Here is a 23,294-nt window from a genome sequence, read left to right as displayed (position 1 = left end):
AATAATGGAATAGTATTAGCACTCAATAGTATTTAGTAGAATAATGAGAGTATTAGTTACTTCGCCCAGGAAAAACTGTGTATTGTACTTTGTAAATAGAACGTAGTGATCCGCTAGGTTACCTTAAGTCTGCATATTTTTATTCAAAATTGTTCAAATGGCTCTGAGCACTGTGGGAATTAACTTCTGAGGTCCCCTAGAACTTAGAACTACTTAAACCTAACTAACCTAAGGACATCACACACATCAATGCCCTAGGCAGGATTCGAACCTGCGACCGTAGCGGTCGCGCGGTTCCAGACTGTACCGCTTAGAACCGCTTAGAACCGCTCGGCCACCCCGGCCGGCTATTTTTATTCTGCTAATTGCTACTGACCTGTAGTATCCGATGAAAGACATTCCAGTAGAAACTTACAAGATCTGTGGAGTCTGTAGCTTAGCATAGCGTCGAAAGGACTTAGTGGTGTCACCGCCAGACACCACACTTGCTAGGTGGTAGCCTTTAAATCGGCCGCGGTCCGTTAGTATATGTCGGACCCGCGTGTCGCCACTACCAGGATTGCAGACCGAGCGCCGCCACACGGCAGGTGTAGAGAGACTTCCTAGCACTCGCCCCAGTTGTACAACCGACTTTGCTAGCGATGGTTGACTGACAAAATACGTTCTCATTTGCCGAGACGATAGTTAGCATAGCCTTCAGCTACGTCATTTGCTACGACCTAGCAAGGCGCCATTATCAGTTGCTATTGATATTGTAAATAATGTACAGACAAGAGCTACGTTCAACATTAATGGATTAAAGTTAAGTACTCCACCAGCTACATCCTTTTTTTCTAGTCTAACTTCCTTGTCCTGTTCCAGACCTCACGCCAGCCTGCGTGAGCTAAAGCGCGTGCCTTTCGGCTTCCTCTTACATTAGTGGGTTGGCCCTCTTGCCAATCCACAACAGACTTCATTTTGAAGGATCTTCCACGGTAAAGATAAAGCCATGATCGAGCGCCTGTCACATTTTCAGTAATCGTGAGCTTTTACAGAAGTGCATCCCATCATTCAGTTTTGCACCTTATCTCCAACCAACATATGACCTATCAAAAGTTTAACTTGCGTTGTTGTAATAATAGTCGTGTTAATTTGAAGTCCGATAAATAACATCAAGCTTAATAATGTTTACGATAACAATTATTTTCGTTTATTCTTTCACATGTAAGAGCGTATGGTGCTGTTACTATGGATAACGACGGGCACAGACACAGTTTACTAGTCATCAGAACAGCAATGGTGTATTTAGGCCGAAGATTCAGTCATTAAGCGATCAAGTGAGAGAAAACGTGTTCGACCGAACAAGAGGAACAGTCCACTGGCTTAGCTCCCAGCAGGGCGTATCAGAAGAAAACACCCCTGAACACAAGTGGCTACGTACTGACTGTAGATTAACGCCAGCAGTGGCTTGTCAACTTTCTGGATCCTGCCGGAGGGAAAGAGGTCATAGGAAAGAGATTATGGTCTATGTAAAGCAACTGGGTGGGAGCTATATTCAGTAGGCTGGAAACAGATGTGCCCTGAAACTGCTGATACTGCCTGCAAGCACGCAACCTGGTCTATCCTGCAACAGGCGAGACACCTCGGCCTGGCAAATGTTCCGTCATTATGAGGAGAACGAACCCGGTTCCTTGCTACCTGACGCGTGCACGGAAACGGAAATTACAGTTGCTAGAAACGTAAAGGTCTAAATGGACAGTGTTATCAGAAGATTAGATTCCTCTACTTTTAGCCTCAAATGGAAACCGAACTGGAAAGGAAGATACTGCACCGCTATACGATTTGAATGCAATCTAGTATCGGGTGATAAGAGAGAATGTTGGGCTGGTCTTCAAGTTGCATCTTACCATTGTTGTTTAGGTTCGTCTATATTGGCAGTGTAACTTGCCTCAGTGGCGTATACATATTTCACAAACAAACAAGATTCTCTTTGATGTGTTGGCAAATGTGCCAACACCTTGTAGATAGAGGAGGCCGAAATGCACGCTATCTAACGCAGACGGGCGTGAATTCTGGAACAGGATAAGTAGTGAATTCTAATAAGAAAAGTATGCAGCTCCTCGAATACTTATCTTTATTCCATCCTTGTGGTACATCGCTCTTGATAATACAAATAAGACTATCTTCAGATACGGTTAATGGCGCCTTGCTAGGTCGTAGCCATGGACTTAGCTGAAGGCTATTCTAACTGTCTCTCGGCAAATGAGAGAAAGGCTTCGTCAGTGTAGTCGCTAGCAAAGTCGTCGTACAACTGGGGTCGAGTGCTATATCGTATCTCGAGACCTGCCTTGTGGTGGCGCTCGGTCTGCGATCACACAGTGGCGACACGCGGGTCCGACATGTACTAAATGGACCGCGGCCGATTTAAGCTACCACCTAGCAAGAGTGGTGTCTGGCGGTGACACCACACTCTTCTTTTCCTGTCGTTAACTTTTCTCTAATACTACACAGTAACTGGGTAACTCAGCTGTCTTAATTAAATCGAAATACTCTGCTGATGACATATACTATTCTCCTAGTCAAGATGACTACAGCAGCGAAGAGAATTAAATTACCATTCTGCATCAGGATGCAAGCAGAAACTTTTTATTCTGTTTAAAAAGTGGGAATTTCAAAATTCTGATTAGTAGGGGGATGTTAGTGCGACTGGTGTTACTGAATATAAAATTAATTACAGCAAGTATTAATTCTGCTAAAAGAAACCACGCCACACATTTCACGCACCCTCAAACTTTCCTGACGCCGCGTACTCTCCTGTAACAGTTTGTCATTGGTATCACTTCCGGTGTTGGGCCTTCACTTGAATGTTGTATAGATTTTATATTCCAGAAGTTCTTATACAGGCCTTCTGCAATTTCAGTGTTAGTACATTTGGTGTAATACAACTCTCCCCGATTTATAGCTTTACAGAAACAAGTGACCGAAGAAGAATGGCCGTTCTTGACAAAACAGTTAACGAATACAAGTTGTTACGTTGTCTCGTGTAGGCGAAGAGAAGTGATATTGCAACAATGCAAACACTGCGTGCTTTATGACACAATAATTAAGTAAAATTTTTATTGGGGAATGAGAAAGAGGATGCACTATTGCAACCAATGCAAAAATGCTTTTATCGGAGGACAAAGGAGGCTAATTTGCTGCTGTTTTAGAAGAATAAGACAAGGGGGAGGGGTACAAGTTGCCTCATTCTACCTTCCTCAGCACCTTAAAATGTTTCCTAAGAATTTTGGCATGCCATCATATTCGCGCTCTTTGTAACTCACATCTCACTTCCACAAGCCCCTCTAACTGTAACTCGCTCACACTCCCTAGTTCATCGCTGCAAGTCGCTCATACCCATCACCCATTCTCACTCAGTCCTTCATCCCTACTCACTGTCATTATCTCTTTGTGTCTCTCTAACTGCCACTGACTCCTATCTCACTGCCACCTCCTAATTCGTTCTCTCCTACTACTTCTGTCTACTCACTGTCACTGTCGCCCTCTTGCTCTCTCTTACTGCTACAATATAGTTCATTCCTTCGCACTGCTGCTGTCTTTTCTCGCTGTCACTATGTTCCTCTTCCTCGTTGTTAATGTCATAGACTCTGACTCTCATTATCACTGGCCCTCAGCCAACTCCACTTTCTCCTTCTCTTTATTCCTCTCCCACAGACACTGTTTACTTCACTCTTTTCCTAGCATTGTTCTGTCATTGCCGTCTGTTCCACTGTCACTGTGCCCCTCTCTTCCTTTCACACTGCTATTGTCTCCTTCGCTCTTTCTGTACCACAACCACAGTCTTTCCAAATTTTCCAGTGCTTATTACTTTTCCGTCTCTCTACTACTGTCAGTGTCTCCTTCTATCTCTCAGCATGGAAATCACGAGTATGTTCGTATGCCAAAATTTTTGGGAAAACTTTTAAATATGCTCATAAAGATAAACATGAGGCAGCTGGTACCCCATTATTCAGTCAGACCCTTTGAAAACAGGAGCATATATGCCTTTTTTGTACTCCGATAAGAGCATTTTTCCGCTGGTTCCCTTCTTTTCTCTGTTAGAGCAGGTCATGTCACTTACATGAAAAGAATATTACGGGTCAATAAAATTTTGATAGTTTGCTAACGTGCAATTGAAAGAACGCAAAACTAATTTAAAACCTCAGTCAGGATTTTACGTGTACGAAAATTTTGCATGTGCTTTCGTACTACAACATAGGGTTCCAATGATAACACAGATAGTTTGCAGCATATTTCTCCTAGCTACGTCACTTTGTACATTAAACTTCCGCCTCACACCGGGTACTACGTGCGTATTTTACTTACACAGGTGGGGTAACTTCGAACCCCTGTATCTCGAAAACGGATAAAGACACCAAGAAAATTCTCAGGGGTGTCCGAGATCGGGATCTTCCGTCTTGGAATCCGCGGCTCGGTGTTGGTACCCAAAAACCATGTTTTTGGGGTTATCTCAGGAACCGCCCATGAACTAAACGGAGCCTCCATAAGCCCTTTAAGGCGCCCCACAGACCACATATAATGCAGAAAGACACAACCGATCTGTTCTATTTGCCTAAGCCAGAGGAAGTGGTTAATGTTCAGATTTTGACCTTGTATTGTAGGATACTTACAGTAAGACGATCCTTGTGCTGGGCAATCAAACGGTCTCTAGCCCAATGACTATCCAAAACGCTTGACCCTACCTTTCTGTCACCAATTGAAACCGAGGTATAAGCCTTGGGACAATCCGGTTTTTATGCGCGGCGTTTAGGAACATATTATGTAGTGCATGCTGTTGCATACGTACCGATATACTAATAGAAAGCCTCATTAATCAGTTGAGTGCATTTATCAACTACCTTCATACTGCTGGAATGGCTGGGTTTGATTCAGATAATTCGGTGAACGCAAGAGACTAAAAATCATTAGTAACAGTTTTACGTTTTTATATTGTTTATGACTTCCTTGATCTAGCTGGCTATCGACATGGAGGTCCTGTGTTCGAGTCCGTGTTGTCACATCACATTTTTTATGTAATGGGGCCATTCAGCCTAGTGAGCTCGAAAGAGGACCTGCTTAGCTAAATTACAATCAAAACTGACGACCTGGCTCACGAAGCGGCGCCTCGTCAAAAGAGGGGAACGGAATCACACAACATTTATTTGCTTACGTGATGTGCGAGTACCGACTATCACAGAAACTACAGTCCACTTGAGACGTCAGTCACATAACTGAAATTACATATTGTTTATAGTGAAGAAGGAAACTTAGACTCTTTGTCTGTCTTGGTTAGGATTGCCATGAAATAGGCCGTATGTAAATTTATTGTTTAAGAGCTATTTCACTTTAACGATCAACGATTGGCAGCGCTAACAGATAAATAAATTTCAGTAAAATAGCAGAGCTTTTATTGAAAGCAAACACATTTTTGGAGGAAAATTCTCAGTATTGCAAGAAGTTTTTTGTAAATATTTCAAATTGTTACAAAATTTTTATACGCAGAAATTGTCTATTTATTATAGGTCTTACAGTGGGCAAATCCGATTGTGACGGACGTTGATCCGCCGTTTTACAAATCGAAAACACACTGTCTGAAAAGTCGGTGACGTAAGCAGTATGTGAAAGCATGAAGTCGCAATTACGCCCATGAATTCTTCATCGGGCAGTGGAATCTTAAAAAGCATCAGACCGCAAAACAAACGAAGGGAAAGAGGTACCTGGCTGCATCTAGAATGTGCCGATGGAATGCTAGTGATAAATTACCAAAGCACTCATAAAAACTGGTTTCGGCTTTTTTTGTCTGCAATTTAGTTTATGTCCGACTTTAACGGGCGGGAACTCTGCATATTTCTCGAATGTATGCTGATAAGCCGAATAAGATAACTTTTAAAAAGTCCATGCCTGACAGCCATTTCCGAACTAAGAGCGGGTACAGTTTATGTCTGCGACCTCCGCGGAAAAATTAACTCGGAGAAATATGACAGCCAAGAATTTTACGGGTCCTTATAACCTCTGCTTCAAGCGCACTGACAGATATCGACGTAAACAGTGCAGCGAAGAGAGGCGGCCAGATATACTGCCATCTAAAAGTTAATAATTGCTCAGTCTTTTTGACGAACTCCTATAAGCCGAATAGGTGAGTGTACAGAAGAGGCTGCTTCAAGGCCGTCAAAACAGATCGACAAATGTATGGAAATTAGAGATTGCGCAATAAGTCTGCCAGCAGTCCCATACTGAATCATAATTTCTTCTTGTATTCATGATATATTGGACAACATTAGGCCCCATTCTGTACTATACTCAATGGATTGCGCATCGACGGAGGACACCGAGTATGGTGACTGACAGAACGAAGCAGCAGACACTTTCTACTTAGAAGAGTAGTTATTGCAGAACTCATTTATCGCCTGTATGATATAGGCGATAAGATTGTAAAGTCTGGTTGCTGGTTAGTACCGTTTGCCTAACCAAAAGGCGAGAACGGAAACAGCAAAATTTTGAAACCACACAATATAAAATGAGCGCATTTTATGAAAGTCTATACCGTTAAACATATGATAATTATTGTACGTGGACAGATAATTAACTTCAGATAGAATCCATTGAATTATGATAAATGGTCTGTTCTACCACTATGTCGTTTTTAGCAATTCTACATTGTTTATTTCAGTTACATAGTCAAGGTTTTTGAACTACTTTTATGTTAAGCAATCGACAGTACATTGAGTGATGTTATCCAGTATTGCGACCAGGCTAATATTAAGCCAAGAATGGGACAAATGTTGTTTCAGTCTTTATTTAGAAAACGGACAGTCTTAACCAAGGTCTGCTTTTCCGAATACTGTAATATTACAAGAGGTAATTATATGGTTTTAACAGTAAACTTCCTATTGTATCGTCAGTCACTGGAAACTGATTAGCATCTCGGTAAGCTTCTTGCGGCTCTTCGTTGGATCTGGTCTCTCTCTCTCTCTCTCTCTCTCTCTCTCTCTCCTCTCTCTCTCTCTGTCCCCTCGCTACTTGGTTAGAGTCCCAAACCTACGAGAGATACTCACGAATTTTTCAAATTGATTAGTACGCCACTTCTTACGTGGATGTACTGCTGTTATTCAAGACTCTTCAACTGAATCTCAGCCTGGTGCTAGAATCATTCGAATCAACGTAAGGGCAACACTTTCGTACGTCTGTGAGTCCTTTAATGTCGCGAGAGCAGCACATCAGTTGTACGTCGTATTTGGGAAATACTGATGTTGGAAATATCAAATGAATTATCCGATGAACTTGACGCCAAATGAATTGCTAGGAATGTAGGTATTTGGTCCACTTTTTACCCCAAGTTAGTACGTGGGTGTCAATTCTGCCGAGTGCCTGCCGATAGTTAAGCAGAATGCACGGTGCATCATGGTCGTGAGAGTGCATCTAGAGTGAAAGGTATGCATCTAGAGTGAAAGGTAAAGCTGGCCTCAGCTCGAAGGTAGATTTGATCACTGGAAAGCTTTGCTCGGTACGTTCTTACTGGAGGTGGTATGCCCTAGCCAGTGAACTGTCTTCTCCAACTAGTTATAGGAGACGCTTATTGTACGTGGTGGACTCGAAATCACGGTTAAACTTTTTATTTTCATGTATAGAAAACATTGTCAGATATGATCAAAGCAATGAGTTTGTAGTGATACGAAAATTTTGATTCGGTACCACACACCCCGCCGTCTACTAATAATATGTGCTTTTCGATATGGTTTCAAAACAGTCAATGACGTGAGAGAGGGAGATAAAAGGAGACAGCCTCTCGTACATTTGGCGTCACTTAGCGCTTGGTTTCTGTGTAGGAGCGATTTCCCGAGAATCAGATTCCTAAGTTCATAAATCCTTTTGCGGAACACCAAAACAAATAATAGATTGTGTGTAGCTATCCCGACTCGTTTTGGAAGTCTGAAATGGATCTACAGTCAAAATATTGCTGTCAGTGCACTGCAAGTAGGATCGAACCGATGTCCTTGGATTCAGAGCCTTTCTGATAATACTATATACTTTTGACTAAAGTCCACAGACTGTATTTCGGTGCTTAGAATTTTAATTTCGATACGTATTTCGGGCGAAAGCTTCTTCGTCAGGGTTTTCAACGTTCGCAAGAGTCTTTCGTCTTGATATGGTGATGCAGTTGCATCTGAGAGATATTGTGATGTTATATGAACGTAAAACACACACGAGCGTGTGTGAAAAACGGTAAAAAACTCTGTACCGTTTTTCAGTATCATTTACACAATATCTCGCTGCAGTAAGAAAATTATGGCCTCCAACAGCAGTTATTTCTCTCCAATGTCTCGTACTCACAGAGGAGAACTTCTGTAATCGAATATCTTTGGTCACAATGTTTTTTTTTATTTTCAGTGTTTTCCTTCATACATTTGTACGACGTATGCAATAAAAAGCAAACAGTCTCGAGGATTTCTGTCACTGGCCAAGAGTGAAGCAGTTTCTCACAACATTCACATATTTTACAGCACCGTAGTGTGCTTTATAATGGCGCTCGTGTGTTTTTACATTTATGTATCAAAATAACATCTTTCAGGTGCGACTACTTCACCAATTAAAGACAGAAAACATCATGTGAATGTTGAAACCCTTCAGGACGAAACTTTCACTCCGAAATACGCATGGGAAACAAAACTCTAGGAACTGGAATAAAGAAAAAATTTTATAGATTTGAATTTACAGTGTTTTACGTAACATCTACAAACTAGTTCTAAGGATATGAAGTATAAACGTTTAATAATAACTACATTTTACGGACATAGCTTTCGTAAGAACTTTTCGTTTTGTAAACTAAGCTGTCGATACATTGTAGGATTCCGAATGTGTTACAGACTCGACCACCACCTGCCAAAGTTTGTCGGTGGAGTTCTGGTTCACCCTGTATACAGATTTCATCTACACATAAAGGCTCAATGGGTAGAAGTAATCAGTGAGCATTGGGTTTATTACAGTGAGGTGGCAAGTCATAGAATAGCGATACGCATTTATAGAGACGGCGGTAGTATCGCATACACAAGGTATAAAAGGACAGTCCATTGACGGAGCCGTCATTTGGAAGTAGGTGACTCGTGTGAAAAGGTGTCCGATGTGATTACTGCCGCAAGACGAGAATTAACAGAATGGTGGTTCTAGCTAGACGTATGGGACATTGCATTTCGGAAATCTTTAGGGAGCTGAATATTCCGAGATCCACCGAGTCAAGAACGTTCAGAGAATACCACATTTGAGGCATTAGCTCTCATCATGAACAACGCAGTGGCCGACAGACTTCACTTCACTACCTAGAGCAGCGGTGCTAACCGACAAGCAAAACTGTGTGAAATAGCTGTTAGGGCAGTGCGGCGAAATTTGGCGTTAGTGGTCTGTGGCAGCAGACGATCGGCGAGAGTGCCTTTGCCAACAGCACTACATCGCCTGCAGCGCCTCTTCTGGGCTCATGACCATACCGGTTGGACCCTAGACAACTGGAAAACCGTGGAGTGGTCGGATGGGTCCCGATTTCAGTTGGTAAGAGGTGGTGGTAGAGTTCGAGTGTGGCACAGACCCCACGAAGCCGTAGGCCCAAGTTGTCAAGAAGGCACTGTGAAAGCTGGTTGTGGCTCCAGTACGGTGCCCCCCTGCATGGAATGGACTGGGTCCTCGGTTATGTTCGACTACACAGAGACCATTTGCAGCCATTCATGGACTTCATGTTTCCAAACAAGGATGGAATTTTTATGGATAACAATGCGCCATGTCACCGGGCCACAACCGTTCACAAATGGTGTGAAGAACATTCTTGGACAGTTCGAGCGAATGATTTAGCCACCCAGATCGCCCCACTTGAATCCAACCGAACATTTATGGGATATACTTATGTGGATATGGTGTCTATTCTTTCGGACATATCCGAAAGAACAGACACCGTTGATGACCTGCAGCCGTCTAGAACGAAATTAGAATTATATTAATATCTTCTGCTGCTAACGAGCGTTGATATATATCAACGGGGACAGGTGAAAATGTGTGCCCCATCCGGGACTCGAACCCGGGATCTCCTGCTTACATGGCAGACGCTCTGTCCATCTGAGCCACCGAGGGCACAGAGGATAGCGTGACTGCAGGGACTATCTCGCGCACGCCTCCGGCGAGACCCACATTCTCACCTGTATGTCCAAACACTACATTCGTAGTGTCCCACTCCAACACACTCATTACTCGTGGAAGACATTCTTACCAAGTCCCGTAAGAGTTCGGGGAATATGTGTGCACTCACACAGGAGAAGAAGTTCATGGCCGGTGTTGCCAGAACTATATACTTATATGGATATGGTGTCTGTTCTTTCGGATGGACACATATTCCCCGAACTCTTACGGGACTTGATGAGAATGTCTTCCACGAGTAATGAGTGTGTTGGGGTGGGACACTACGAATGTAGTGTGTGGACATACAAGGTGAGAATGTGGGTCTCGCGGGAGACGTGCGCGAGATAGTCCCTGCAGTCACGCTATCCTCTGTGCCCTCGGTGGCTCAGATGGACAGAGCGTCTGCCATGTAAGCAGGAGATGCCGGGTTCGAGTCCCAGTCGGAGCACACATTTTCACCTGTCCCCGTTAGCAGCTGAAGGTATTAATATAATTCTAATTTCGTTTATGGGATATGATCGAGAGGTCAATTCGAGCATAAAATGTTGTATCGGCAACACTTTCGCGATTATGAACAGCCATACAGAGAGAGCATGGCTCAATTATGTCTGCAAGGGACTTCAAATGGTTCAAATGGCGCTGAGCACTATGGGACTCAACTGCTGTGGTCATAAGTCCCCTAGAACTTAGAACTACTTAAACCTAACTAACCTAAGGACAGCACACAACACCCAGCCATCACGAGGCAGAGAAAATCTCTGACCCCGCCGGGAATCGAACCCGGGAACCCGGGCGTGGGAAGCGAGAACGCTACCGCACGACCACGAGATGCGGGCCAAGGGACTTCCAGCGACTTGTTAACTCCATGACACGTAGACTGGCTGCAGGTCGCCGGGCAAAGGGAGTTCCAGTACGATATTAGGAGGCATCCCATGACTTTTGGCACCTCAGTGTGTTCAGCGTCAGGTGAGACTAGCGGGGAGGGCACGGTCTCGAAGCGCGCAGCCCTCGTCTGCGCCGGCACGGTCCACGCAGCAGCCCGCTCGCTCGGCGCGCTATGAGAAGCGGCGGCAAAAACTGAGTGGGGGCATTCCGGCGGCGGCGGCGGTCATGCACGGCCTTCGATGATGTGTGGGGCAGGCGCGCAGCATCGATTCGCGTCGCCTTGTGTTTATCCGAGCGCAGTTCCCGCCAGCGCCCAGGTGCGGCGCGCGACAAAAGCGGCGCCGTACGAGTGTCGTCCCGGCTTCTTGCCCCGCACCTCTTCTGCCCGGCGTGAAATAACGCAGCCCATATACGCCTACGTCCCCAGAGTCGACCCGTTCCCCTGCATACTTCGTCACAGAGCCTGCTGTCGCCTGAGGCGCCGTGACAGCGGTATTATTTCTGTGCATTACTTGCACGACTGGTGGTATAAAAATAAGGGGTTCTTTACGCCGACCCGGATCCGGCGCACATTGATATTTTTCCCCGCCACGCCAGCTAGACGGCAACCGCCGCGTGCTTCCCCTCCCCCTCCCGCCCCCCCCCCCCCCCCCCCCCTGGCGCCACGTTCAATTTTTGTGTTGCTGCCGGAATGGCGAATTCGTCACAAAGGAGACCGCGCAGACATCCTGTTTTCCGCACTTCTAAACACGCCTCATTGTTTTAATCGTGATGACGTCACTTGCGCGGCCACTCTCCCGGAACGGTCTGTGTATTGAAAACGTGCAGTTATTCAACCGAATTCGTTTCTCATTGTTTAATATCCGTAGCGCTTTTTCCTCTCAGTCGGTACTATTCGTGCGCAAACCTGCAATGAAATATGTGTGTTACATAGTATTTGTAGTCGTTTCCTCTAAAAATGAAATACACTATTGGTCATTAAAATGACGTGCTACAGACGCAAAATTTAACCGACAGGAAGAAGATCCTGTGATATGCAAATGATTAGCTTTTCAGAGCATTCAAACAAGATTGGGGCCGGCGGCGACACCTACAACGTGCTGACATGAGGACAGTTTCCAACCGATTTCTCATACACAAACAGCAGCTGACCGGCGCTGCCTCGTGAAACGTTGTTGTGATGCCTCGTGTAAGGAGGAGAAATGCGTACCATCACGTTTCCGACTTTGATAAAGGTCGGATTGTAGCCTATCGCGATTGCGGTTTATCGTATCACGACATTGCTGCTCGCGTTGGTTGAGATCCACTGACTGTTAACAGAATATGGAGTCGGTGGGTTCAGGAGGGTAATACGGAACGCCGTGCTGGATCCCAACGGACTCGTATCACTAGCAGTCGAGATGACAGGCATCTTATCCGCACGCCTGTAACGGATTGTGCAGCCACATCTCGATCCCTGAGTCAACAGATGGGGACGTTTGCAACACAACAACCATCTGCACGAACAGGTCGACAACGTTTGCAGCAGCATGGACTATCAGCTCGGAGACCATGGCTGCGGTTACCCTTGACGCTGCATCACAGACAGGAGCGCCTGCGATGGTGTTCTCAACGACGAACCTGGGTGCACGAATGGCAAAACTTCACTTTTTCGGATGAATCCAGGTTCTGTTGACAGCATCATGATGGTCGCATCCGTGTTTGGCGACATCGCGGTGAACGCACATTGGAATCGTGTATTCGACGTCACCATACTGGCGTATCACCCGGCGTTATGGTATGGGGTGCCATTGGTTACACGTCTCGATCACCTCTTTTAGCATTGACGGCACTTTGAACAGTGGACGTTACATTTCAGATGTGTTACGACCCGTGGCTCTACCCTTCATTCGGTCCCTGCGAAGTCCTACATTTCAGCAGGATAATGCACGACCGCATGTTGCAGGTCCCGTTCGGGCCTTTCTGGATACGGAAAATGTTCGACTGCTGCCCTGGCCAGCACATTCTCCAGATCTCTCACCAACTGAAAACGTCTGGTCAATGGTGGCCGAGGAACTGGCTCGTCACAATACGCCAGTCACTACTCTTGATGAACTGTGGTATCGTGTTGAAGCTGCATGGGCAGCTGTACCTGTACACGCCATCCAAGCTCTGTTTGACTCAATGCCCAGGCGTATCAAGGCCGTTATTACGGCCAGAGGTGATTGTTCTGGGTACTGATTTCTCAGGATCTATGCACCCAAATTGCGTGAAAATGTAATCACATGTCAGTTCTAGTATAGTATATTTGTCCAATGAATACCCGTTTATCATTTGCATTTCTTCTTGGTGTACCAATTTTAATGGCCAGTAGTGTAATCCAACCTCCCCTTACCACCTTCCACGGCGGATATACTCTGAAAAAAAAAAAAAAAATTCATTGTATGAAAATGCTAACTGGAACGTCTGTTGGGGCTACTCAGTCAGCTTCTTGAAAGGATTTCTCTCTACGTGCCTACTGACACAATTACAAGGTGACGTGTGATTGTGTCCCGTAAAGGTATGTGAAGATATTTATGAGATGGTTGTGAGACAGCAGTTTATGGTACTGGTAGTCACTTGAAAAGAGGTTACGAGATCAATAAAAGCAAAAACAGGTAATTACGTCAACTGATAATATAGGAATTAGATTAGAAAATAAGAAGCTCAAAGTAGTTCACGTGTTTTACTATTTGGGCAATAAATTAATGGCACATGTAAAGAGGATATAAAATATACAGGTGCAATAACGAGAAAAGCTTTTCTGAAAAAGAGAATGTACTTGGCCATTAAGAAATACTCGATATCCATTATAAATTTAAGCCTTATATGTACTTGTCAGCAGTGCAGCAGCATCGGTGTAAATGAAACGTGGACGACTAATACTATGGACAGAAAATAGCAGCTATTGGAATGATGTGTAACAGAAGAGTGCTGAAGAGTACACGGGATCAGTAATGGAGAAGTGCTGAATCTGATTGGGGACAAATTATCTTCAGGGCACAACTTGACTATAAGGACTAGATTGTCGAGAGAGACCGGGGCTTGAACATAATAACTTAGTTCAAATGGCTGTACGTTGCAGTAATCAGAGACGAAGAAACTTAAACGTGATAGACAGTCGAAGTCCGCTGCATCGACCTCGTCTTCGGACAGAAGACTACAATAATAACAATAATAACGATTGTGCTCAGTGTAACTGACTGCGAAGCGGGTGGTTGATGACTGAAGGCGAGTAAGATGGTTCAAATGGCTCTGAGCACTATGGGACTTAACATCTCAGGTCATCAGTCCCCTAAAAGTTAGAACTACTTAAACCTAACTAACCTAAGGACATCACACACATCCATGCCCGAGGCAAGATTCGAACCTGCGACCGTAGCGGTCGCGCTGTTCCAGACTGAAGCGCCTAGAACCGCCAGGCCACCAGCGGCCGGCGGCGAGTAAGAACTTAGTAAGAAAATCCACATGTGAGAAAACTGTTAAGGGGCTGGACATCTTAGAAGACGTTGAGGCGAGGTAGAACTTTCAGCTGTTATTCATTAAGTGCATCTTGTAGCGTCGTATGACAAAATACCTTGTCCTTGGGTCTAGTTTAGCGATGGACCTCTATTTCGCGCAAAAACCAAAGGAATATTCAAGGAGACATTTGTCTACTTTCATTACGCAGAGCTACAAATGAGTTTCGTATTCTTATATGTGGTACCATAGGGGAACGTTATCTGGGATGTATGTCATGAATTGATATTTCTGCGTCGTTAGGCTACTGTTATATTGTGTAACAAAAATCAAAGACCATACACATCCATGCCAGATCGACCTCTTTCTACCTCATCTCTCTGTGTTCTCTGACACACACACACACACACACACACACACACTGGAAATTATAGGAGGTAGCCAGATTAAAATGTGTGTTTGTCGAACTATATTTATGAAAAAACTATTCAATAAAGGTAATGAAGCCCTCGCGAACACGATTAGAATGCCATGAAAAGCAATGTCTCACAGATATTCAAAGGGAATATTTACAGTGCTGATTTCGTCTCTTTAAGTCTAGTTGTGATTGAAAGCAGGTATATGGGGGGGGGGGGGGGGGAGAAGGGGGGAGGGGGAATGTAAACAGGTTCTTCTTTATAGTCTAATTGTGAGTTCAGAAAGCGACTGGATGACAATGTCACTGTCCCTCAGGAAGACAATAGCAGATTTTTTTGTTTCATTTCTTTATCACTATGTGTCCAAGTGTTCCCCGCCAACGAATCAAACGCATTTCTGGCACTTACAGAAATATCACGGCCCATTGTTCAGGCACTGTATCGTTGAGTCAGCCCGACAAACATAAATGTACTGTTATCTTTCTCTGATTACCGAAGTCCTGTTTACAATATTGAGAAAAATAACCTCTGATTCTCCAAAGAAAATATTTCCTTTGAGCAGTACAATCTTTCCCCGCCCGTTGTATTTATCACTTGATGGTCAGAGTAGCAGTGCTGAAACAACTTTCTAGTACATCGTAATACAAGTGCGTATAACCCAGGCACGGCGAAAACTCGGCATACGTATCTCTGTTGCTTACTGTAAGACACACTGCAGAAATCTGGAAGTATTATGTTAATGACAAGAACATAGAAGATTTTAGATTTTACAGGATAATAGCTTTGATGACTGACGTATTATTGCTGCTGAAAGCATCCTTGTGCTAACTGCCAGCTACACACGATTAATTGAAAATGCATTTTAGTCATATAAGCACTATCTAAACACTAACAGCAGAACTTATTGCGCAAACGAAACACAATGTGAACACTTACTTTTGAAAAGTTGTTTGGTCTAGCTCATCGTACAAGTGTTTAACATTCTATCCTAATAGCATTATTCTTGTTTTGGGCAGTGTCCCATCCAGTTCGCCATAATGTTTTACAGTATCGTCACTGCGACTTCTCCTCTAGTTTTCTGTTTGACTTAAATAGAATTCAAAATAAGGAAAATTAAAATCGGGTGATCATTAGGACAAGGAAGCCTCCTTAGTAGAGCGTAGTATGGTGACTTATCTACGATGTTAAAATTTCTCTTTACCTCTACATATCCTTCAGCACAATGAGTCATATTCTAAAGTGTACTGTGCCAATTGCAGTTACCATATTGGTAAAAACAGATAAGACGATTCTGAAACATTAGAACCCAGCTCAAGACCGATCGAGTTATCAACGCCTTCCAGGCATGTGTAAACCAAACCAGAACGTAGAAACCGACTCACCTCTCATATATTATTTAGAATGTAACTATGAAACTTGGAACAATTGTACCAACAACTTAAAAAAAACCACTCATTTAGTATCATAACACTTAAAATTTGTTTACCATTACGTGTCAAGATCGTGTTAGTGTTGTTACACATGATATCTCTTGACGAACAAAATAGATATGTCAAAAAGTGTGATGCAGTGAAGCATCATATCTTACACTTCGATATACTTGGTGTTTAAGTAGCTGCAGCATGTAAACCTCATGAGTCTAAGTGCTGTGTTTCAAATCTAGTAAGAAACTGATAATTTCATAGTGCATTTCTTCTAACATTCTGTATCTACACATAAGTAATAGTAATAACTATCCAGAACTTCTGCATATTTTCGACAAACACCACCTATTTTCACACCCAGAATAAAGTTTCTGTGAATGTGCCCCATCTGATGATAGCTGGCCAGTGGATTCAAAATCGTTTCAAAAGATTGCGAAGCGACTAGTTGCGACGATTAGCATTTCCTTACTTATTTGGCTTTATGGTTCTTTTATATTTGTGCCAATTTTTCATGTTTAGGACACCGATCATAATTGATAATCTGTTTTACGTAGTCCAATATTATCGGCTCCTGTTCTCCTTATTGCCCCTCCCCCTTCCCCCAAAAAAATCCCTATTGCAAGGGTTAAGTTAACAGTTTCCGAATACCTTTTCGCCACTATCCGATGTTTTATAGAATGTTGCCTATTTTTTCTATAACGATTTCGTTGTCTTAGTTACTTGACCATTTTAATTTCAGCTTCCGTACACACATCCACGCATGCACGTGCGCACATACACACGTACACACACACACGTACACACACACACACACACACACACACACACACACACACACACACACACACACACATACACGCACGTACGCACAAAGGTATGGAGAGAGAGAGAGAGAGAGAGAGAGAGAGAGAGAGAGAGAGAGAGAGAGATAGGTTGAAAAAGAGAGAGCACTGCTGTTGATACTACTCCGATTATTAAAGACCCCTGAGCAACACAGCAATATATAAAATTTAATTACATGTTGCCACGACGATATAACAAGCAGTTACTTAACGCGCAATTTGTCGTAAGACATCGTGGTCGTACAGCATGCGAAAGATCGTAGGCAGAACTTGCAGTGTCAGATTCGCTCTTTGGATTAGAACACGTTCAGATAAACGTGAAGAAGTTCTAGCAGAGATAGAAGGAATGGTTATTGAGACAATTCGCGACGCTGCGAGGCCGCAGCACGTGCTCTGTGATTGAGAAATCTCAGCGCGGCGCGGCGTAAACGAACCAGATGGCTTCGGTTATAAGGCAAGTGACAAGTGGGACGGTGCTGACGATGCGTTCGTACGCTGAAACACGACGCTGCTTCCACCAAGGAGACACCTTAACAGGCAAAGCTCGAGTCCTCGCGGGAGGTACCGCACTTCTGCGCTGCTCTACTTCTAGAGAGGAATGCGCGTTCTGAACTCTTTGACAGTTGGAAATAATCGCAACTGATGCAATCTCAGAAATTACCACCGGCGAAAGCAAGTCGTTCACAACGGAAGAGGTGCTGCGCCGCGCGTTCGGTGCACATTTTACGCTCGTGTTCCTCTGCTTATGTCACGAATTTGTACAGCTGTAAACGTCTGATTTCCTTAACGATTCATTATGAGTCTCTCACGAGTGGTACTTTGGATCAGTCCTTTTCTCAAAAACCTTATGCTCGTCATTCGGACTGTATATACAATTGTGATTTCTTACGACGCCAATATTTTCATTACAGTGTTGTTCGGTGACTTCGCATCAGATTATAGCTCGACGGGCTCGTAAGTAGATAAGAGGACTCGCTATCCAACCAGACGATCACCTCCGCCAGTGCGCAGAGTATCTGAAACACGTGAAGCCCTTCCACGACTCTGGTTCTGTGTTAATAAATAGTTAGGACAGCCGGTTGTACAGACAAAGGAAGACGATGTATCCTCCTCTAATTGCATATTGTCTGATAAAACTTGGTAGTGTTCAAACCAGCCAATCCTTTGGTAACTATTGGGGGAAACAAAAAAATGTTCAAATGTGTGTGAATTTCTATGGAACCAAACTGTTGAGGTCATCGGTCCCTAGACTTACACACTACTTAAACTAACAACCACACGCACCTCCATGCCCGAGGGAGGATTCGAACCTCCGACGGGAGGGGCCGCGCAGTCTGTGACATGGCGCCTCAAACCGCGCGGCTGGGGGAAACAATCTGTATATTGTTTATCTCGACAAATTAATAATTCATAAATACATATACACAAAATTACTTGGATCTTTGTGATGGCCAATTGCCTTTGTTTTGTGGTATTGTCGTACCTCGTAGAGGTTTCCTCTGGTCTAGATGCAGGCCTTAAATGTGTCATTACAATTTGTGTTCCGAAAAAGGCAAAAAATTATGATAAAATACTCATAGGTGTGTGTGTAATAAATACACATATAACATAAGACATGTGGGAACATCGATGCAAGCACAAGAACTGACGAAGTGGCTCTATGGTCAATGTGAATTAATTAAGACAAAGCTTTTAAATGAGTTATCGCTGTGTTCTCTCGCTTCAAAGACTGAGGAAACAGATACGGCTAGTTATGAAAGGCTCGTATAGAGGAATTTATCATGGAAAAAAATTTCTAGAGAAAAAATTACTTTCTTTTTGGAACCGCAATTCCTGTCGTGCTTCTTGCACATAGGGTATAGAAGTGAAATGTGGAGGCTGTAGGTCGCATTTTCCGCATATAACTTCATTAATCAGGTAACACTATTACCTAACTACAGCACACACACACACACACACACAAACAAACACACACACACACAACTTTCTCTTTTACTATCATGTTTCGTCTTACCTGCAAGGAAACAGAGAAATCTAATAATTGCTTCCTCGTAAATATGATCACGTCACTTATGGTTTCCTCGAGAACTGAAAGCAAAATCAAATGGTTCAAATGGCTGTGAGCACTATGGGACTTAACATCGGAGGTCATCAGTCCCCTAGAACTTAGAACTACTCAGACATAACTAACCTAAGGACATCACACACATCCGTGCCCGAAGCAGGATTCGAACCTGCGACCGTAGCAGTCGCGCGGTTCCGGACTGAAGCGCCTAGAACCGCTCGGTCACCGCGGCTGGCCAACTGAAAGCAAAGGGAAGCATTATTGATTCATACGAAGTTTGTATAGGTAAAATATTTCCAATATGACGACACTTGTGATTCAGATGCCGTCCCGTCCACAAGCGGAAACCCCTCGCTAATGAGCTAAATCATAAGTTTCCTTTTTGTGTCTATAATTATTTCGTATATCTCATTTACTTACAACTACTCACAGCTACTTACAGCCCACTAAAAGTGCAAATGGTGAGATTTTTTTCTGGCGTTCGCAGTACATGACTAAATATGTTACCAAAAGCAAGTGAACTGCTATTAAATTATTGTTAGTCATCTTTCATAGAGCTCGCTAGCATTAATCCTTCTGCGCGACGCTCTTGCTCCACAAGAAATCATTTTTGATTGCTGACTGAAATATTGGCATACGTCAGCTCTAGGTAGTGTGGGGATCCCCCTTCCCGTGACATGGAAACATTAAACAGTGAATCAGTTGCCCTTAGCTGCGTTGAACTTTAATAATAATGACCTCAACAGACTGTTATTATTGATTCGGCATAACCCAGTAGACGGCTTGATGTTGTTCTTACCCGAAAATGCTTGATATATGCGCAATAGTGCCGGCATTTATGATCGTGGGGTAGCTCGTAATAGATGTGACAAGGACAATATTAACAGCAGACAGAAACGCACGGGTCGAGGAGGGGCTCGAGAATAGCTCCGTGAGGAAGTACATGTACAACTAAATGACGGCTTTCAGCACGAAAATTGATGTCAATCGACCCTTTTTTCATCCTCTTCTTGCCTAGATGATAAAGGTAAACAAAATGAATAATATCTAAAGGAAGGCACTTCGCTGCTGTTCTACAACTAACATTTATTTGCTCACAAACTGGTTCCCTCGTTCTTAGGCCATCTTCAGCGACGAGTGCACGTCACAGCAACAGAGAAAATGACGTACGACTTACAGAGATACACGTACAGAGCTACACGTACAGAGCTCTCACAATTATATATATATATATATATATATATATATATATATATATATATATATATAATTTGTGTTTTGCCCTTAAAGAGCGCATTTGGACTAAAGATAGTCACTTTTGCAAACGAATAAAGAAGTTCATTTTACTGCTGTTTTCTTACTTGTGCATAATTGATCCTTACTATAAAAGAAGTAGGAAGAGAATTGTGTTTTGCCATTTCCGTGTTTTCTTTTTGTTAATATTGTCATGTTCTACCAAGCACCAACGGAGAATACAGCTATTTTTTTCAATTAAATGGTTTGGAACTAAATGTCTTATATTTTCATCTGCTCACTGAATAGGAAGACACAGAAAACACTAGGTGTGGCAATAGTAACGTTATGTAATTGCTTTCAAATGCAAATATCAATTACATTCACTCTGTGGAAGAAATCGTTCGTGTATTTTTTTGTTAATTATTATTTTGGAGTTTAATGTACAAGCTATGGGACTACGTAAACAGAAACTTAGGAGCGAGGGTTGATTTATTTCTACATACACAATTAAAAAAGTAAATTAGTGTTTGGCGTTCGGAACATGACTTTAAAACTGCTACTTCAATACATCTCAATTTATAAAGAAAAACTTTCATTATTCTTTCCAGCTCGGATTTGTTGTAATTAAATTTAAGTCATATTCACAATTGCATCTGATTTTCTATTGTACTTCCACATGACCGAAAAAAAAGGAAATACGAGATAATGAAAGTTGAATGTCCTTAATACTTATACAGGGCGCAGCTACAATTCAAAAACAGTGCGCTTGAAACAGGAATTGTCGAGTCTTATCAGTGCAAGATGTATTCCAGTACGTGACCACAAAGTTAAAATCTGTTTCCGTATCCAGAGCACACAATAGTTGATCTAAAAGTATTCAGGTGTGTAAGAAATAATTTGAAATAGCCATGTTTTGTGGTGTGTGTGTGTGTGTGTGCGTGTGTGTGTGTGTGTGTGTGTGTGTGAAGTGGGAGGGGGTTTGTCCATACAAGTGCTAGTAGTTAGGGGCTAATCAGTAACTGTTTTCTTCGGTGTCTTTGGGAGCCCGGTATCGCCAGCTATCTGATAAAAAGCAGTAAACTGAGAAACCTGACGGCTGCACAATTAAACGCGTTAGCTGAAGTCAAAATAGTCGAAAGCTTGCATAAATTGCTCGTCGATTTTCAGACGTTTAAAATACTGCAAAACGTGCCTCCTATGTAGGCCACAAAACAGAATAGCACTATTCAGTGCACCATCTAATAGATTAGGAGTTAATGAACGGTAGAAAATCTCATTCAGTGATGTAGCATATGAAACATGGTCATATTCTATAATTATAAGTCAATAAATGGGTTCGTGAGGAGGACAATGATGTATTGTTCTGTAAATGCCAGCAGCTAATTTGAAATTCTTCATTATTTTTTAATCCATCTTGGAAATGTCTTAAGCGTTGTGTTACAACCCGATCGTTCAGTTTGTCTGCAGCCGGACACCATTCTGTTCTCAAACTTAATTATACATAAGTCTACACAGTTTTACAGACAGATGGAGCTCTGTTCTATTTATTTCGGTTGGTGATGGTAAGTATTATTAGAAATCTGTCATTAAAATTTAAAAATACGAGCCGGCAAAAGATGAAACAGGAACATTGTAAAATAAGCGGTATCGGAAGTTTGAATGAATCGTTTTAACTAAACCATCCACAATGCAAACGAAATAGCTATGTCAAAAACCGAACATGCAATTAACTTTCAGCATCTTTCTAACCTCCACACAATTCTGTCACTCCAATTTTGAATCTGCTCGTTGTATCACTGTCATAATATTGTTCAAACATTTACTGGTATCCATCTCTTGCAATACTTCGAAGGAAGAGAGTGTGAATATGGCAATCACAATAACGACATTTTTAAATTGTGTATTATTGGATAATAGCAGGCAAGAAATCCTTAAAAGTAGTACACCTAATATTTACCACTGTTACTGTCGTGTTAACAGCTCAATAAAGTTAACGACTACGTGATTAGGTGTCTACAGATCATTTACTTAACTAGTAACATAAGGAGAAAGTAAAAAACTTACCTATCAGAAGGTTCTCATAAATGCAGACACACATTCCTTACAGAAGCGAATTTCCTATGCATAACGAGGAAAATCCTCGAATTACTACTGAATATTTTACCAGCAGATCGTATAAAGAAACTAGTTCGCTTTTCTTGAGAGCTCGGACACTGATACTCAGTTGACATCATACTATTCCATGTGAAGTGTAATTTTCGAATAATGATGACGAAATGACTCACAATATGCACAGCAATATTTTCATCCTTGTCGGTCGGCTAGCTTAAGCGAATGTTTTACAGCTCTGGTAAAATGTACAGTTCACATCGTCTCCAGGGCACAGCGAATTTTTCTTTTTTTTTTCCAAATTATGTTGAATGAACACGAGTTATGGTCCGAATCTAATATGTTGATGGGTTCGTACGTAACCACTATAAGCCCTGAGGAAGTATGATTGTAAGGTTCTTAATCGTGTAGATCCGCGCTCAGTTCCCAAGTCGATCACTTCTTTTCAGAATTTTCTTATTTTCTGAAAACCAGTTTGATTTGTTAACTTTTATCTATCGTGTCTGTGAGTAGCTGCGTTGTCTGTACTCCGGAGTGAAAAGAAACGTTAATTACTAATAGCACAGATATTATGCAACTATTTTTCACGACGTGAAACAGCTGGTCCACCATCTTTGAATTTCAGTAAGTCCTTTATTAGTAACTGTTCAAAATTAGAAACTTG

At 42.7% G+C, this 23,294-nt stretch overlaps 1 protein-coding gene and 1 non-coding gene across 4 annotated transcripts in view; both read right to left on the bottom strand.

The window, feature by feature from the left end:
- Positions 1-23,294, bottom strand: part of LOC124616750 (homeotic protein spalt-major-like) — a 557,732-nt gene that overhangs the window by 490,160 nt on the left and 44,278 nt on the right. The gene's annotated exons all lie outside the window — the stretch shown is intronic.
- Positions 10,058-10,132, bottom strand: Trnat-ugu. The gene has a single exon. It is a non-coding gene; the product is annotated as a tRNA-Thr (tRNA).

Source organism: Schistocerca americana, chromosome 5, assembly GCF_021461395.2.
Source record: "Schistocerca americana isolate TAMUIC-IGC-003095 chromosome 5, iqSchAmer2.1, whole genome shotgun sequence".
Lineage (NCBI taxonomy): Eukaryota > Metazoa > Arthropoda > Insecta > Orthoptera > Acrididae > Schistocerca > Schistocerca americana.
This window is presented reverse-complemented; position numbering and strand designations above follow the sequence as displayed.